Here is a 15,123-nt window from a genome sequence, read left to right on the forward strand (position 1 = left end):
TTATCAGCCACTTTCCTCTTTACATTCTTTCCTGATTAAAAGACAAACATTAATCACCTTAAGAAACAGGATAGGAGTAAGTTTTGGAGCCTGTGAATATGAATTTCGTTTTGAACCTGGCAGCAGAAGTCTTGAGATGGCTGGACTCAGTCAATTATCTCTTAATAACAACCACAAAAGAAAAGTAATTCATCTCTATACTTTCTCTACTTTACTGTAATACTATTTATCATAATTACTACTGATATAATTCATGGGATTTTTATTATATATATTATTATAATAAAATATATACAATATAATGCAAATCAAAATTTGATATCTAACTTATGTAAAATCCATTCATGAAAACACAGCCATGAAATTTCAAAACAGCTAAAACTGCAAGAGGCTTTGAATGTAGGAAAGTGAAAAAGTGATGTACTGTTAATTCTTGTATATAAACAAACAAAATAATTAATTGATGCCTCTTATGTATAATCTTGCAAAATTTGATTACTGAAATTTAAAAATATATATACAGATTACATACACAAATAAATCTATTTCTCTCTATATATATCAATCCAGATATAGATAAATATACCTACATAGTGAAATTTCTATGTAGGCACCAGCTTAATTTATGTTCAGTGAGTTGTGTAAATGCTGTAGTCAGTGATAGAAACTTGCAGTGAATTTATGGAGAGCAAATTATAATCTTGATAAAAGTGTGCATTGTTTGGGCATTCTAATAAGACTCCTTTGGCCACCACCTCAAGTAGATATAACCCATATTTAATTTGATGACAAGTTACATCCTGTTGTGACTCTCTCATCTTATTTCATTTGGATCACCTTCAGATATGTATATATTTTAGGCAGCTTTTGCTGTATTAGGTTACTACAGTAACATTCAATTGACATTTCATCTTCACTGTTTCTCTTCATATTACTTTGCATAATGTCCTCTTCCCCACTTCCAACCAATTCTTCTTTATGAGCCCATCTTCCATCTATCAATAACTATTTTATTGACCTCTCCTAGGGAGATCTACTTACTTGTTCTCGAACACTAGTCCCTTATTCTGTGTGTATCCTACATAGTTTTATGTACTGTGCATTGCTTATCATTCACTTTAAATGTAATATTAACATGTGAGAAGATACGTGCCATATTTGTATTTTTGAACTTGTGTTACTATATACTCAGACTGATTTTTTTCTAGTTTGCCTGCAGATATGCATTTACTTTCAAATTTCATGTTTTACTTTGTAAAATGACTGAGTAATATTTTGTTGTGTAAATGTCCACATTTTCTTTATCTATTCTTCTGTTAATGGACGTCTGGGTTATATCCAATATCTGGAAGTGTTGATTAGAGCAATCATAAACATGTTTGCACAGATGTCTCCATGGAAGGATGAAACATTCTTTGGATACATGCCCAAGAGTAGTATAGCTGGTTCTTGAGGCAGAACAATTCCCACCTTGCTGTGGAAAAGCCACAAGTATGTCCTTAACTAAACATGTTTGTACTCCTACTAGCAATGTCTGAATATTCTTAGCAATTGTGACTCTCTTTAGACCATACCTCAAACTACTTTTGATTTCCATTTCTCCAGTGACTATGGATCTTGCTCATATCTTTAAATGTTTCTCAGCCATTTGAATTATTTCTTTAAGAATTATCTTCTGATATCTTTTTCTATTTCTTTCTTCAGAGACTGAAGATTTTTTTTTTTTCATATAAGTCTTTCAACTGCTTGGGTAGAGTTACACCAACATACTTTATGTCCTTTGAGGCTATTGTGAAGTGTGTTGTTTTCCCAATTTCTTTCTCATCCCTTTTGTCTTCTGTATATAGGAGTGCTACTAAATTTTTTGAGTTGATTTTGTATCCAGGCACTTGGCTGAATGGATTTATCAGCTGTAGGAGTTCCCTGGTAGAATTTTTGGGGTCACTCAGGTATACTATCATATCATCTGCAAATAGTGACATGACATGAACTAATGGGATGGCTCTTTGATCACTTCCACATGATGGGGTAGCAGCCTTACCAGTCCACAGAGGAAAACAACGAAGCCAGTCCTGATGAGACCTGATAGACTCTTGTCAGACGGAAGGGAAGGAGGTCCTACCCTATCATTGGACTGTGGGAGGGGCATAGAAGAAAAGGGTGGGTGGGATTGGGAGGGTTTGGGAGAGGGTGCTACACCTGGGATACAAAGTGAATTAACTGTAGTTAATAATACTAATAAAGAATTCTTTATTTAGAATTATATGTGTGTTTTATTTGTACTGTATATTTTCTTAATATCTAATTTTTCTTTTGACTTATTTACGCATTTGAATATTAGCCTTTATTTGGGTGTGTAGTTGGTGAAAGTATTTTAGCTTTCTGTACACTTCTACATTTTCAGAATGATGGTGGTCTTTTGTTATGCAGATTTTCAGTTATCTGCTGTATTTTTGAAGATGGTTTATTTTTATGCCTGGGCAAGGGCTAGAAAGATCTCCCCTGCTTATTGATAAGTAAGATTAATAGAGTAAAACTCTCCATCCTAAAAAAATGTCAACATCAACATTCAGTGCAATCCTCATCAAAATTCCAGACAATTCTTACCAGATGTTTAAAGGACAATTTTCAGCTTCAAATAGAAACACAAACAAACCATTAAACCTAAAACAATCCTAAATAAGAATTGCAAGAGGGATCGCCTATCCAAAGATTAAATTGAACTAAAAACTATGGTAGTAAGTAACAGGATGGTATTGGCAGAGTAACAAACACTTTGGTCGATGATGAGATCTAAGACCCAAGCAGAAATCCAAATACGTATGGACACTTGATATTTTTAAAAGAAAAAAATCTTAAAATAAACACTGGAAAAAAGACAACATCTTCAACACATTGTTGTGGTCAAACTAGAAGTATGCACATAAAATAATTCGAAAGATCCTTATGTATCACTCTGCATAAAACTCACCAAAATAAAGAGCTCAGTAAAAATCAAGAAACAGAGAATCTGATAGATGAGAAATTAAGGAATTGTATTTTCTCTAGTCATGAGAATGTCTTTTTCATGTTTTGGACTGTGTTGGTGAAGCTTATCACTTGAGTTTCTTAGACTTCTTACTTTTTTATTTCTAGTTACACCTCAGTTTTTAATTTTATCGATTCCTATGTAATAAAATGTCTTCAACTATCTTCAGTGTGTTATTTCACTTTTTGTTTGTTTTCACAGACATCATTGAGGTTTTATTCATATCCTCTGTTATAGACTTGAATTATCTATATTTTGAAATCATTGTCTTGTTCTGTGGCTATATTAAATTTCTCAGGATCTCCTCTAATAGGATTTTGGTGATTTGGTGTCTTGGGTGTTAATGATTTTGATTTCACTGTAGTGTCTAGTTATCTCGGTTTCAGATGATTATGATTCTAGCTGTTGCTATCTGGACTTGTCTATTTTATGGTTATGATGTTTAATTTCTTCACTTCTGTTTCTCTAAGTCTTAGGAAAGGGTGTTGGCTGTGTATTATCTTGTAGAGAATTCTTCTGAGTGTGTGCCTTGATAGGTCATTAAGGATAATAGAGAGAGAATGTTCTTAGGTATGGGTGATTACTCTAAAAATAATGATGAATAAAGATAGCTTTTACCTCAGAGTATAGGTCTGGAAATGGTTTTGAAAGGAAATTGACCCCCCAAAGAAACAAGATGAAGTATCCATTTTCATGTCTCAAAAATAAATTTTCAATCAAAATTAATCAAAAGAGAAGGGGAAGAACACTTTATAGTCACTGAAGAAAAAACCCACCACTACCATTCAATAATGAACATTTGTGATGCAAATCTAAGGGTAGCATCATTCATAAAAGAAATATTACTAAAGCTTAAATCACACATTGACTCTCACACATTAATATTCAGAGACTTCAGCACTGACTTTCTCCAAAGGACAGATCAAGACAGAAAGTAAATGGGGAAATAAAGAAACTAACAGACATATTGAATCAAATGTGCCTAACCAATATATACAGAACATTTCTCAGAGGCTCATGAAACCTTCTCCAAATTTGACCATAAAATCAGTCACAAAGCAAGCCTCAGAAGATATAAGAAGATTGAAATAACTCCATGAATCTTATTAGACATCCATGGATTTAAAGCTAGACTTCAACAAGAGAAACACCACTTGGTCATGGAAGAAACAAAGGAAGAAATAAAAGACATTTTAGTTTTCAATGAAAATGAAGGCAAAACATACCCAAACTTATGAGACACAATGAAAGTACTGCTAAGAGAAAAGCTCACAACATTTTGATAAATGAAGTGCCTTTATAAAGAAATTAGAGAGATCTCATACTAGTAATTTAGCAGCACATTTGGAAGCTCCCTAACAGAAGGAAGCAAACACACCAACATGGAGCAGTTGACAAGAAATATTCAAATTTGAGGCTGGAATCAATACATTGGAAACAAAGAGACTTATATAAAGAATCAATAAAACCAAAAGCTGATTCTTTGAAAATATCAACAAGATAAACCCTTAGCCAAAGTAACTAAAAGACAGAGGGAGAGTATCCAGGTAAACAACATCAGAAACAAAAAGGAGGACATAACTACAGACAATGAGGAAATCCAAAAAAATCATTAGGACTTACCTCAAAATTATTCCACAAAATTAAAAAATCTAAAGGAAACAATTGATTTTCTGGATAGATTTCACCTACCAAAGATAAATCAAGATCAGGAAAAAGTTTAAACAATCCAATAACCACTAAGAAAATAGAAGGAATCATCAAAAACCTCCCAACCAAAAAAATACCCAGATCCAGATGGTTTTAGTGCAGAATTCTGTCAGACATTCAAAAAGAACTATTACAGATACACTTCAAATTGTTCCACAAAATAGAAACAGAAGGAACATTGCCAAATTCATTCTATGAGGCCACAGTCAAGCTGACACCTAAACCACATAAAGACCTAACAAAGAAAGATAATTCCAGACCAATTTCATGCATGAACTTCCATGTAAAACACTCAATAAAATACAAACTGAATCCAAGGACACATCATATACATCATTATGGGGATGCAGGGATGGTTTAACATACAAAATGTCATCAATGTAATCCACCATATTAAAAAATTTAAAGACAATATTACACGGTCATCTCATTAGATGGAGAAAATACACTTGACGAAATCCAGCATCCCATCATGATGAAAGTCTTAGAGAGATCAAAGATAAAAGGTCTATATGTAAACATAATAAAAGCTATATACATCAAGCTGATTGCAAGCATCAAAATAAATAAATGTAGAAATATTGTAGAAAATAAATGTAGAAAAATTCAAAGCAATTCCACTAAAATCAGGGACAGGAGAAGAATGCCCACTTTTTCTGTTCCTCTTCAATATATATAGTACTTTAAGTTCTAGCTAGAGTAATAAGACAACTAAGGGAGATCAAGGAAGATCAGCAAGGAAGAAGTCAAATTATTCCTATTGGCCGATGAGGTGGTAGGGTATGTAAGCAACCCCAAACATTCCACCAGAGCTCTCCTTCAGCTGATAAACAGCTTCAGCAAAGTAGCTGGATACAAGATTAAATTTTTAAAAAAAATCTGTAGCCCTCCTGTACATAAGGGACATATGGGCTGAGAAAGAAATTAAAGAAACTACACCATTCATAATATCTACAAATGTTATAATGTATCTTGGTGTGACTCTAACCAAATAAGTGAATGTCCTGCATGAAAAGAACTTCAAGGGTCTGAAGAAAGAAAAGGAAGAAGATGTCAGAAAATGGAAAGATCTAATCTTCTATATCCGTAGGATTACCATAGTGAAAATGGCCATCTAACCAAAGGCAATCTACAGATTCAATGCAATCAAATAAATACCAACACAATTCTTTTCAGACCTTGAAAGAACAATTCTAAACCTCATATGGAATAATAATAATAATAAAAAAAAACAGAACAGCTTAAACAATCCTAGACAATAAAAGAACTTCTGGAGTTGTCTCCATCCATGACTTCAAGCTACAACACACAGCAATAGCAATAAAAACTGCATGGTACTGGCATAGAGATAGACTGGTTGGTTGATCAATGGAATTGATTATAAGACCCAGAAATAAACCCACATACCTTTGGTCAATTGATTTTTGACAAGGAAGCCAGAACAATACAATGAAAAACAGACAGCTTCTTCAACAAACCATGCTGGTCTAACTGTATCTCTGCATGTAGAAAAATGCAAATAGATACATATTTTTCTCCCTGAAAAACATCTCAAATCCAAGTAGGTCATAGACCTCAATATAACTTCAGACACACTAAATCTGTTAGAAGAGAAAGCTGGAAGGACCCTTGAACGCATTGGTACAGGAGACAACTTCCTGAACAGAACACCAACAGAACTATAAGGAGTAAATGTTATCAATGGAACTACATGTTAGTCTACACATTAGGAAAAGAACACATCAATCCTATTTTCAACACAGAGCTACATAAATACAGCATCCCATCATGATGAAAGTCTTAGAGAGATCAAAGATAAAAGGTCTATATGTAAACATAATAAAAGCTATATACATCAAGCTGATTGCAAGCATCAAAATAAATAAATGTAGAAATATTGTAGAAAATAAATGTAGAAAAATTCAAAGCAATTCCACTAAAATCAGGGACAGGAGAAGAATGCCCACTTTTTCTGTTCCTCTTCAACATATATAGTACTTTAAGTTCTAGCTAGAGTATATATCCAAACTATACAATGCACTCAAGAAATCAAATTCCAATAAAAAATGACCCAAAATACTAGAAATGAAATGATTAATGAATCAACAAAACCAAGAACTGGTTCTTTGAGAATATCAACCAGAGAGACAACCTCTTAGCCAAAGTAACTAAAAGGCAGAAAGAAACTATCCAAATGAACAAAATAAAAAAGGAAAAGAATGATAGAATTACAGAAATCGAAGGAATCATTAGGTCTTACTTCAAAAGTGTATACATCACAAAAATTTTATATCTGTATAAAATGGACAATTTTTGTGATAGATTCTACTTATCAAAGTTAAACCAAGATCAGGTAAATAAAACATCCTATCTTCCCTAAGGAAAGAGAGGAAGTCATCAAAAGTCCCCATCCAAAAAAGCCAAGGGCCAGATGGTTTCAGCTCAGAATTCGATCAGACCTTCAAAGAAGAGTAAATACCAATACTCTTCAAACTATCCCACAAAAAAGAAGCAGAAGGAACATTAACAAATTGATTCTATGAAGACGCAGTCACATCACAGGCAAGACCCAAGAAAGACATGAACTTCAGACCAATTTCCCAAATGAACACTGACACAAAAACCTCAGTAAAATACTTGCAAACTAAATACAAGAACACATAAAAGATGTCATCCACCACTGTCCCATAAGCTTTATCCCAGGCATGCAAGAGTGGTCCAGTCTATAGAAATCCATCAATTTAATCCACCACATAAACAAACAGAAGAGTAAGAATTCCATGATCATGTCCATAGAAGCCAAAAATCCAACGCCTGTTTATGTATAAAATGGAACTAAATGTCAGTCTACACATTAGGAAAAGAACACATCAATCCTATTTTCAACAAAGTGCTAATACCCAAACTGTACAATGGACTCAAGAAATCAAACTCCAGTAAAAATGACCCAATTAAATAATTTGCACAGAACTAAACAAAGAATTTTCAACAGTGAAATCTTGAGTGGCTTAGAAGCATTTAAAGAAATGCTCACCTTCCCTCATCATCAGAGAAATGCAAATCAAAATGGCTCTGAGATTCCATCTCATACCAGTCTGAATGATTAAGATCAAAAATCTCAAATTGTAGCACATCCTGGTGAGGATGAGGACAAAGGGGAACACACTTTCCTTACTGGTGTGAGTGTAAACTTTTACAAGCACTTTGGAAAACGATCTGGTGCTTTCTCAGAAAATTGGGAAGACCTAGCTATACCACTACTGGATATATACCCAAAAGAGGCTCTAGAAAAGGACACCTAATCAACTACAAGATTTATAGTAGTTTTATTTGTAGTAGCCAGAATCTGGAAACCACCTAGATGTCCCACAACTGAAGAATGGATAAAGAAACCGTGGCACATTCACACAAACGATAATACTCAGCCATTAAAAACAAAGCAATCAACTTCCACTGCTTTTCCCAGCCAGCGGTGAGATTTTTTTTTTAATTCTCTGTTTCTTATCAGGCAAAGAAATCTTGCATTGAGCACGCATAGACACACCCTACCCACTCCACCCCATTCCCTTCCCCCATATCGACTGCATATGACAACAACTTCACGTTTGGGTCGGGACCTCTGAAAAAAACCAAGTTTCTCTAGGATTATAGTTATCAGATTAGAATAGGATAGAATATTGTCATAGTGATTATGGCATTTAAGGAGACCACAGGCAACAAATGCACACCCTCATGGTTTTATAAATGGCAAATGCACCCAGGTCAGGCCTGGACAGTTAGATGATGAGATACACTAAGGATGAGGAAAGGAAGACACCCTCCTCCTCTCCAAGCTCAGACACACCCAGGAACTTTTGCGGAGGAATTCATCCAAACCCTTCCTGGATGAGACAGTTCTGGAGGAGTTTCAAATTCCCTGCAGTCACCAGAGTGGTTAGTGCCACCTGAATTCACTGTGCCAATTGCTTGAGAAAAATTTGAAGGCACTGCTGACCCTTTGGACTCTATGAGTTCACAGCTCTAGTCACTAGCTTTCTGCTAGTCATTGGCAGAGGGTTTAGGTGTCGTGCTAAGCACATTAGCATCTACTATATACAATATATTAAGGATAAAACCCCTCAACAAATGATGTCCTCACTAAAATATTTTCTAAACCAAAGGTCCCGAAAACTTCAATCTTAATTTGCATACATATTTTACTACTAAAACTTCATAATCATTAAGAAGTGAGAAAGTAAACTTATCCAAGTGTTGTGCCAGCCAAATCTGAAAACATTAGTAGTGGATATTTTGGGAACAGGGATTGTCTCTGACATGAACTGATTGGCCTGCTCTGTGATCTCCTCCCCTTGAGGGGGGAGCAGCCTTACTAGGCCACAGAGGAAGACAATGCAGCCAGTCTTGGTGAGACCTGATAGACTAGGATCAGAAGGAAGGGGAGGAAAACCACCCTATCAGTGGAAGGGCAGAGGGGCATGGGTGGAGAAGAGGGAGGGTGGGTGGAATTGGAAGGGGAGGAAGGAGGGAGGTACACGGGGGATACAAAGTGAATAAATAAATTGTAACTAATGAAAATTAAAAAAATATATATATAGAAATAAAAATTAAACTCAATTGACTAGGATAATCTCTAGACTGGACAAAGAGCCCCATGAATTTATCTGACTGCCCTTTTGCAATAGAGCAACTTGGAAGTTAATACCTGCTTCAGCTACCAGAACTTTGAGACAAAAAAACAGTGAAATTCAGGTGGGCAGGTCTCCCTGGGGAGAGACAGGACCATTTCAGGAGGATCCTTGGGATGCCCTGATGCCCTGTTCCTAGGAAGAACCCAATTCTCTTGGGCACTCAGAGGAAAGCCCAAGCTAACTGCCCCCAGCCCAGGTATCCCAGAAAACATAGGTGCCTCTGAAGATTGCACAAGTCTTTTCCTCCCCCGCCAGCTCGGTGGCTTGTTTCTAAAATTCCCATCTGCACAACATAAACAAAAAACGTGCAGCCAGAAAGTCTGGGCGATGCAAATTCCAAGCTTCCAGCCGAGGGCGAGAGAATCTCCTCCCTGCTGCCAGTGGCAAGCAGGCAGCAGAAAAGAGCAAACTTTCCAGTGACCCCGCACCCCTCCATGCCCTTCTCCCCCCACTGCAAAAGGGAGAGAGAAGGCGGAAGGAAAGACCCCTGATACAAGAAAATAAAGAATAGGGAAGGAGGGCGTTGAAGCAGAGGCCCGGCTTCTAAGAGCTCGGCCTTGGTGGCAAGAATGCGCCCGGCTGCCAACTTCCCAAGCCTCGGGTCCCAGTGGCCACGGAGGAACCTGAAGGCCGAGCCCTCTCGGGTGGGGCGGGGGAGGGGCGGGCGCGAGGCGCAGGGCAGGCGCAGGGGAGGCGCAGTGCGCGCTTCCATTGTCAAGCGTGACGGAAGCGCCGTTGCTACAGACGCTGAAGGAAAACGCTGAGCTCCTCCCAGGCCTGGTGGGCGGCGGCGGCGAGGGCGGCGACGGGAACCCTCTTCCCAGGCGCGGTGGCGGCGGTCCGGGCTTTGCTAGTGGACGACTTCAATGTGGTAGGCTGAGACCTGGAGAAGCCAGGTAAGGGTGTGGGGCGGGCGCCGCCTGGGCTCCGCCTCCACCTCAGGCTCCGCCTCCGCCCTGGGCTCCTCCCTCCATCCCAGGGCTCTACCCCCACCCCGCCCTGGGCTCCGCCTCTGTCTCCCGGGCTCCGCCCCCGCCCTACCAGGCTCCGCCTCTGCCCTCCTCGGTTCCGTCCCCGACCCCGGGCTATGTCTCCCTCCTTCCCCGGGCTCCGCCTTTACCAGCAAGGGCTCCGCCTCCCGTTGTTCCCGGGCTCCTCCCCGTCTCCGTCCAGGGCTCCGCCTCCGTTCTTCCCGTGATCCGCCTCTGCCATCCAGTAGCCTCTGCGGAGCGGGGCGTCGTGACTGGGAGGCGGGGAGGCAAGAGGGTTGGGTCCCGCGGTGGAGAAGCGGCGGGTCCACGGGTGTCCGCCATCGCCCAACGGTTGAGCTTGGCTGGCGGCGGCCGTCTGTGAGGGACCCGTGGGATGGCGGTCACGGGGCGAGGCTTCAGCTTTGCATCCAGGGGCTGGCGGGCTGGGCGGGTCGGGAGAGCCTGCGGGTGTTCTGCCAAGAGCTTCTGTGGAGGCTGCTGGTACCCGGGACCGCGCCCTCCTGCCGCTGGGGTTGGGAGGGAAGGAGCACACTGAAGAGTAACGCTGGGGCCAGTTCGCCAGGAAAGAACATGCAGAGAGTCCAGTGCTGCGTGGGGTGGGGTGGGGTGGGGTGGGGGAGCTTGGACATCCCAGTCTAATGAATGTACTGGAAAAGGCGACAGGAGCCTTGCACATTTCTAGGAACATTGTTTCAGAATGTATGTGCCGGCGTTCCAGAATGAAATGATGCTTCTTAAATAAAAGACAGCCAGCCAACCACTGCAGGTGCTCTCTATCACTTAACTTTCACATGATTTCATTGTTCCCCTTATTCATCAGAGATTCTTTATAAGGAACAGTTTGGCGGATACATTGCTCTTTATACTTTGATGGACTTGCACAACCAGGAGAATACAGGGTTCATGTGGGCTTATTTTTCTATTTGTATCTCTTTGTGTTGCTATGTATAGATAACCAGGACATAATAACAAGGTTACTGTAGAGCTGGGGAAACCTCTTTTATTTCAGGTTAATTCACTTTTACCCTTGCAAGGAATTTTAGCTACCAGCCCTGCAGCCCCTTGTCTCAGGAGGTGCTTAGGTTGTGTTTGGATGATTGTTAGTCGTTGGTAGCCCTAGAGTACCACTGTTCTACTCATATCTTTTTATTATTTATCCATCCCTAAAAATTTGTTTAAGAGAAGGGATCCTTCACATTTTTTTTCCTCAATACTACTAATTGAGGTCACTGAAGAGAACCTCTCAAAGGTCAGTCAGATGGCTCAGTGGATAAAGGCTCTTGCTGGGCAAGTGTGGAGACCTGAATTTGATCCCTGAATTCATGAAAAAGTGGAAGACAAGAATGATTGCACAGTGTTGTCTTCTCACCTTCCCATGTGTTCCCTAGTATTCAACCTTCAACCACATCATGAACACCCCCCACACACAAAATAATAAAAAAAATAATAAGACATTGGGCTGTATTTAGAGAAACTTCTTACTGCTCCAAAATGTCATGTCATTTTACTTTTCAGTCTCTTACAGACATAGTTTTACCCAGACTGCCAGTGTGAAGAATCAGCTTTGTTTTTAATCTTGTTCAGTTTTCAGTTACATTGTTCTTCTCCTTACAACATTTTTATTTAGTTTGTTTTTTGATACAAATTCTCTCTACAGAGCCCTGGCTGTCCTGAGATTCCCTATGTAGACCAGGCTGGCCTTGAGCCTACAGAGATCTGCCTTTCTCTGCCTCCCAAGTGCTGGGGTTAAAGACCATGCCCAGCTTCCCCAATAACAATTTTGAAACAATAACAAACTTGAAAAATGTTCCAAGTATGGTACACAGTTAATTGCTGCTTTACTTTGAACATTTTGAGAGGAAGCTGCTGACCTTATGCCCTGTCACTTGGAATGGTTTATTTACAATTTTATACAAGAATGTTATCCTACATAATGACAGTGCAGTTATCAAAATAGTAAATTCATGCTGACATAGAATTCCATTTAATTTTGGTTTGGATGACTATGTCATTACAAAAATGTCAAAAGAAGTTGGTACATTTAAGTGTTGCATTGTTTCATTATCTCTTTAGTCTCTTTCAATATGGAACAGTTCCCTCATGTTTTTAATGATCTTGTCACTACACATCACTTCATTAATTTATTTGTTTATTTTATATACCACTCAAAACCCCACTTCCTCTTCTCCTCCCAGTCCCACTCTTTCACCCACTTTCCCCATATACCCTTCCCCCCAAACAACCTACCCTGGCACATCAAGTTACATCAGGATTAAGTACCACCTCTTTCACTGAGGCAAGACAAGGCACCCCTGCTAGGGAAATAGGATCCAGAGGGAGGCAACAGAGTCCAAATGTGAGATAGCTCCTGCTCTAGTTGCTAGGGGACCCACTTGAGGAAAAGCAGCCCATCAGTTTCATATGTGTAGAGGGGCTAGGACTAGTCCAGGCATGTTCTTTTGTTAGAGGTTAAGTCTCTATGAGGCCCCATGGTCCCAGGTTACCTGGCTATGTAGGTCTTCTTGTGGTGTCCTATCCCTCCAGCTTCCTCAATCCTTCCTCCTCACTCTTCCACAAGACTCCCCAAATTCTGCCTAATGTTTGTTTGGCTGTGGGTCTCTGCAACTGTTTCCATTTTTTGCTGGATGAAGCCTCTCAGATGACAGCTATGCTAGTCTCCTGTCTACCAGCATAGCAGAGTATTATTAATAATGTCAGAAGTTGGGTCTCTCTCATGAGTTGGGTCTCAAGTTGTGCCAGTCATTGGATGACCATTTCCTCAATCTCCTTTCCATCTTTTATCGCTGCATATATTGTAGGCAGACAAACTTGAGTGGAGGTTTTGTGAGTTGGTTGGTGTCCTCCTCCCTCCACTGGCTACATGATGTGTCCACTTCAGTCCCAATAATCCTGCTGCTAGGAGTCTCAACCAGCATCACCCCCATATCTTACCAGTCACCTCCAAAATTCCAGGTCTTCATCTTGTCTCACATATGCCCCAACACAAATTTCCCTTTTCTCCTAGCCCTCTCATCACCACTTTCCCTACACCTGAAACCCCCTCCTGTTCCTTTCTTTACCCCCTTCTCCTACCCACTTCCTCTCTATTTATTTTGATTTCACACAGAAACGTGTCTAGAAGTGTACTACCAAGTTCAGTGATGTATGAAAACACCTTAAGCAAAAGTTTGCTAACTGCCTTCAGTTCATGTTATATTATCTTGTGCAAAGATTCCACGTGGTCAGTTGCTTAAAAATGCTGAATGATGGCAAACTGAAATGTGAGGAATGGATTTTAAGGGTGTGGGATAGTGATGAATTAATCCAGAACGTCTTGAATGAAGGGACTACAATGTTTTCCCGAAAAGCCTGACAAATCCCCTAAAAGTTTTAGCATTTCTGCAGTCCTTCCCCACACCTACTACCATTCACAAGAATAATTTTACACAAGGGTAAAGGGAAAAAAATCAAACTTTATTGTATCTATTGTATGCTAGTTTTGAATTAATATGGTTTCTTGGAGATACCAAGAAATATTGTAGTACTTCACATAAAGGAGGGGCCTCAAGACGTCAGGTGTTTAATAGAGTTTTGATCAATGCCCATATTACAATAGGTCCAGTGTTCCTCTAACTCATACAGTGGGTATTTACCCAGTCCTAGAATCCCAGTATAATGGGGATTTTCACATTGGCACCTGTACCTGTGGAGGTGTTATGGGTTTAGGAATAGCTTCACAATAACCACTCAAACACCAAACTCAGACTGATGGAAGTTATTGAATGCTAAACAAAAATTGATCAATCAGGGCCATAATCTGGATTCAGGAGCCAGAATATGATGCTGGTTTGTTTCTAAGCTAGGCTTTTTATTCATAAAAACATAACCAGGTAACAACCAGGTAACCAGGTGTATGAAAAAAGATTGAGCCATTGACATGGGAAATCTTTCCACTTTTTATTTTCATAGACTTAAAGTTCTTGTCATATATGTCTTTCACTTGCTTCGTTAGAGTTAAAGCAAGATATTTTATTTTATTTTATTTGTGGCTATTGTGAAGGCTTTTGTTTATATAATTTCTTTCTCAGCCTATTAATTTTTTGTATACAGGAGGATTACTAATTTTTTTTAATGTAATTTTGTATCAATCACTTTGCTGAACATGTTCATCAGCTATAGGAAATCTCTGGTAGAATTTTCAGGGGTCACTTGTGTATACTATCATATCATTTGTGAATAGTGATTGTTTGACTTCCTACTTACCGATTTGTATCCCATTAATCTCCTTTAGTTATGTTACTGCTTTAGCTAATTTTGTCTATAGAGCTGTCTTTGTACACATAAACTCTTTTAATAAGTTTTCTACCATAACAGAAAACTCCTCCTTCAATTTGGTACATACCTTTGCTGACTAAAACATCTTGACTAACAATTATGATGTTTTGGGAGTTAGAGTATATCTTTTGATTTCCTTCTTATGTTAAAGTTAATGTCAAACAGTTTGGTATTATTCTAATAGGCTTGCAGCATGTGTAAGTTACTTGATCTTTGTCAATGCAACTTTTAATAACAGTTTTTAAGATTTTGTGTTTCTAATGTTTTAACTATAATACATTGTTAAGGTTTGCAAGCCAATCCAGGAAACTGACCAGGAAGGATGATTGAAAGGAAAAGAAATAGGGGAGGAAGCCCAGTATTTCTTCTC

Source organism: Meriones unguiculatus, assembly GCF_030254825.1.
Source record: "Meriones unguiculatus strain TT.TT164.6M chromosome 13 unlocalized genomic scaffold, Bangor_MerUng_6.1 Chr13_unordered_Scaffold_28, whole genome shotgun sequence".
Lineage (NCBI taxonomy): Eukaryota > Metazoa > Chordata > Mammalia > Rodentia > Muridae > Meriones > Meriones unguiculatus.